Source organism: Octopus bimaculoides, chromosome 3, assembly GCF_001194135.2.
Source record: "Octopus bimaculoides isolate UCB-OBI-ISO-001 chromosome 3, ASM119413v2, whole genome shotgun sequence".
NCBI classification, from domain to species: Eukaryota; Metazoa; Mollusca; class Cephalopoda; order Octopoda; family Octopodidae; genus Octopus; species Octopus bimaculoides.
The window spans coordinates 24,004,986-24,009,985 of NC_068983.1; positions in this window are offsets into that span (position 1 = coordinate 24,004,986).

The window sequence follows — 5,000 nt, forward strand, 5'->3', positions numbered from 1 at the left end:
TATATATATATATATATATGTATGTATATGTTTGTGTGTCTGTGTTTGTCCCCCCACCCTTAACCGATGTCGGTGTGTTTATGTCCCTGTAACTTAGCGGTTTGATAAAAGAGAATGATAGAATAAGTGCTAGGCTTACAAAGGATAAGTCCTGGGGTCGATTTGTTCGACTAAAAGTGGTGCTCCAGCATGGCCACAGTCAAATGACTAAAATAAATAGAAGAATATATGTATATATTGTTACGAACGCCTGCACGCAAAGCACCTCGACGAAGAGAAAACTCGCGCGTGCGCGAACGTCGACGCTCAGTGAGTCTGGATGTTCGCCACGACTAAGCCTAGCCGGAGCACGTAACGAAGACAACAGGCAAAAGGAGGAAGAAATAACATACTTTGCGTAGTGGAACTAACTTTTTTTTTTACATCATTACATCATCAATACATTGCATAACAATTCAAATAACATTTAACAAAGGTTTCAGAATATTGCATAATCAAAGTTTACAATCAAGAGTTTGTATATCAAGTCGAATTAAAAGTTCTTTCACTTCGTTGTTTTTCTTTTCTTTTCCATCAGTTAACATCACACAAAAGTTAACAGTTCTTTTAACATCATGTAACGACAAGTACATTTTTCTTTGAAGAATATTTACACAAACCTTTACCGCAAGAATTTCCTTTCCTTCAAAGCTCCCACTACAATCCAAGAAGTGACCAACTGACTACTATAATATTTTGCCTGCCACACAGTTCCATCTCTCTGTCCCTCTCTCTCATTGCTTCAGTCCCTATCTGCTGACCATAGGCTCTCTCTCTCAGCCTCTCTCTGTCAGTCTCTCTGTTCATCTTCACTGGCTCCACTGGCCTTCACATCAACTGCTGTACATCTCCACTGGCCGACGTTCTTCATCCAACTCCCTGGCCAACTGCTCTGGCCAACTGCTCTGGCCAACTGCTCTGGCCAACTGCTCTGGCCAACTGCCTCGCGCCAACCGCTCTGGCCAACTGCCTTGCGCCAACTGCTCCGGCCAACTCCTTGATACCAACTGCTCTGGCCAACCGCTCGCGCCAATTCCTCATCCCCAAATCTTGCTGTCGTATTTATCACAAATACCATAGCTCAATAGTGCTACCTTACTCCCTCCAAAGCTGGGTCAGTTCAGTACAATTCCTCACTTGTTTTTCTGAACTTTCGATGACCGGAAAGAGTCATCGATCACACCTACGCTAAAAATAACTGTGCTTGTTGACAGGACAAAGGAATACCATTGTCCTCAACAACCAGAATACGGTTTCAAACCCAGCTCAGGAGATAGGGATATAACATTAATTTGTTTTTCGGTGGTCGCATCAATATATTTATTCATGTTATTTCTACTAAAGTCTGCCTGAGACTATGGTAGAAGATGCTTGCCCAAGGCCCTACGCAGAGGGATTTGAACCTAGAACCATGTGGCTGAGAAGCAAGCTTCTTACCACAATGCCATGCTTGTGTCTATACTTAGAAAAAAAGGATGGCAGTGATCAGGTGAAGTTGGAAAAAATTAAAAATAGTGGCGAGGATGTTGTCTGAGTGAACTCTTAAGGTATGAAGTGAGAAGTGAGTGGAAGCTTAGAAATCTGGAGGGTAGGTGGTTGGAGGTTGCATGAGTTTATGGGAAATTGGCGAGGAGGGGAGTAGGCAACAACTGTAAAGATTGGAGAAGGCAGAAGGGTTGATGTAATGAATTGTGGATAAGCGGCAGAGGGACAATCAATGATGCATGAGTTGAGGGAAGTTGGGGTACTGAAGAAAATGCAGGAGATCAGTAGAATGGTAATGAAGGCGGCGTGCTGGCAGAAACGTTAGCACGCCGGGTGAAATGCTTAGCAGTATTTCGTCTGCCATTATGTTCTGAGTTCAAATTCAACTGAGGTCGACTTTACCTTTCATCCTTTTGGGGTTGATTAAATAAGTACCATTTACGCACTGGGGTCAATGTAATCGGCTTAATCCATGTGTCTGTTCTTGTATGTCCCCTCTGTGTGTAGCCCCTTGTGGGCAATAGAGAAATAAGAATGGTAATGATGATATGGTAGACAGGAGAAGGATGAGAGAAAGAGAGAAAGAAAGAGAGAGAGATATAGCATGTGGTTGAGTAGGTTGCAGGAGTGTGAGGGGTGAGGGTGGGAGAGAAAAGTGTAGTGAGGGCCATGTGGTGGTGGAGTGTTATAATATTCTTCATTTTCCATAAAATCTCTATATTTGAGGATGTGCTACTGGCCATTCTCTGCAGCAACGCCTTCACAATAACATTCACCGGGCACAGATAAACATTCCATTCATTCTAAGGTGAAAAAACCCATTACTCCCTACAACCAACATGTTACAATTCCCTCAACCTGTTATTACTGCCACACATCTTCTGCTGCTGAATCCCTCCTGCTTTATTGTCTTTGCACTATTTTACAATATTCAAACTATTCAGCTGCCAGTCTATATGCTTTTAATAATCAAATCAAAACACAATTATCATTTATTTAAGTTATGAAAACTGTGAAGTTACAAGATATATATCATCATTTAGAGATTGTTAAGGACATATTTCTGAATAAGTTATTAATAATGTTTTTCACATGTCTTTCAACATAAACTATCCATTTCCCCTTTCCAGCTTTATTTGGCCATTAAATTTCAATTTAATGCTCAAATGGCCTTTACGTTTTAAATACTAATATAACCACATTGCTATACAATCTTAATTTACCTACAGTATATAAAGTACTATTTCTAGAATATTTTATTCCTTTGCTACAAATGTTTAAAGTTATTTTCGACTCCAAAAGCTAAAATCTAATATACCAACACAATTTGATAGCGATCCAGAATTGCTAAAGTTATCTCATGTACATAGATCTCCCACCTCCGCATACTTTGTAGGACTTGCTCATGTATGAATATCTACAATGTCTATATTTTGCTTATTATTTGTATATGACTCAAAAGGCAAAGTTTGAAGTTGTAGGATAAACTTGATTGTGCAATCAATATTGAATCTTTTCATCAATGAATGCTTTTAATATTGGTCTTTTAATAATTCTAGCAAATCTACGCATACACATACAAACATTTATTAGTATAGTTTGCATGAAGCATTGTCTGATATGTATACACACGTGCACACACACACACACACACACACACACACACACACACACACACACACACACACATATAGTTTCCAAAAATTTGAGCACAGCAATCTTTTACAAATTCTGTCATTGTTGTTGAAGTAAAGACAAGTTTGGGGGATACCACATGATGAGTGACAGTTACTTGTGTTCCCTCTGTTGTCCCAAAAGAAGGTACCAAAAAATTTCATATTATGTCTGTAAGTAAGCATAACTTCTGCCTTTCCATTCATGATGTGATATTTCTTAGCCAAACATAAACAATTATTATATTGGTTTACTCTCTCCAGGATAGGTCATGCAACGTCAGTAAATTCATCTTATTTTTGCAAGAACATGAATAATCAACAATATGCACGTGCAATTTATCATTACTGTGATGTGATATTTCTCAGTTAAACAAATTATTATTGTATTGGTTTATGTTATCCAAGGTAGATCATCCAATGCTAATAGACTCATCCTACCTTTTTATTATTTTTGCAAGAACATTGAATGATTAACAAGTGCACGAGTGTTTTATCAGTGTTGTGATGTGATATTTCTCAGTCAAACATAGATTTTTATGATATTGGTTTACTCTATCCAGAGTAGAACATGTTATGTTAGTAGACTCATCCTTTCTATTTCTTTTTTGTTTTGTTTTGCAAGAATCCTGACAATGCACGTATGTGTTTTATCAGTACTGTCTTGGATTATGGATTATTGACTTCCCTTGTACAACTTTCTAGTGTTCTTGACAATAACATCTGTTGATTCCCTTCCATGTGTATGCTTTACTGTAGTAGCTTTTGTTGAGAGAAAAAAATGATTTGCTTTTAGTTTTTAACTTCCAGAATAAAGTAAAAAGCATTAAAAGCGAAAAGTAAAAAGCATTGAAAGTGAAAGTAGAAACTATCTCAACTGTCACGTGTGTGTGAGTGTGAGTGCATGTGTATGTATGTGTGTGCATGTGAGTATGTATATGAACAAATCAATAATGAAAAAAAATCAAAACCCACACATCATGCCCACCATATCAAATCAATGAGTATATAAAATCTAATAAAAGGAAATTTAATGACTGTACTTCGTTGCACACTGATGTAGCTGGCATCAGATAAATTCTGCTTGGCTTTTCCGTAACAAATCTGCTAACATGACAGCCAGATAATTCATTAAAGTCTGGAAACCTATACAAGAGGCAGACTTACTGATAAAGTGTGTGAAGTAATGAGGTCTATTAAGTTCGTATTAACACTTTACCAAGATTTACGACATCTTTGCCCGTATTCTCCCTTTTAAATGCTATTTTGTGTCCTCTATTCCCATTATTTGGGCATGATATCACTGACCGTGTTTGCTGCAGTGGAACAAACTCGTTATTTAGTCATGATTGAATAAGAATACATAGGGTGAACTTACCTGTCCAAACCATTATGACTGGCAAACACATATGATATCAGAAAGAAGGTACACACACACACACACACACACACACACACACACACACACACACACACACACTCACTCACTCACTCACTCACACACACACACACAAATCAGAGACAAATTACACTGTTACACACATATGCACATATATATACATATATATATATATGTGTGTGTGTGTGTGTGTGTTAGTAAGATTTGAATGTGTGCATGTTTCTGTTTCAGTGTGTGTATATACGTGTGTCTGTTTGTGTTTTTACAGGTGTGTATTTCAAAATTGCTAAAATAACATCACATAGATATAAACATAATGCTTGTCATATTTGATGACACGGGTTCCACATCATTCAGTTATGGCTTAATGTTTTATCTCTATCCGCAAATATAACTAATGTAAC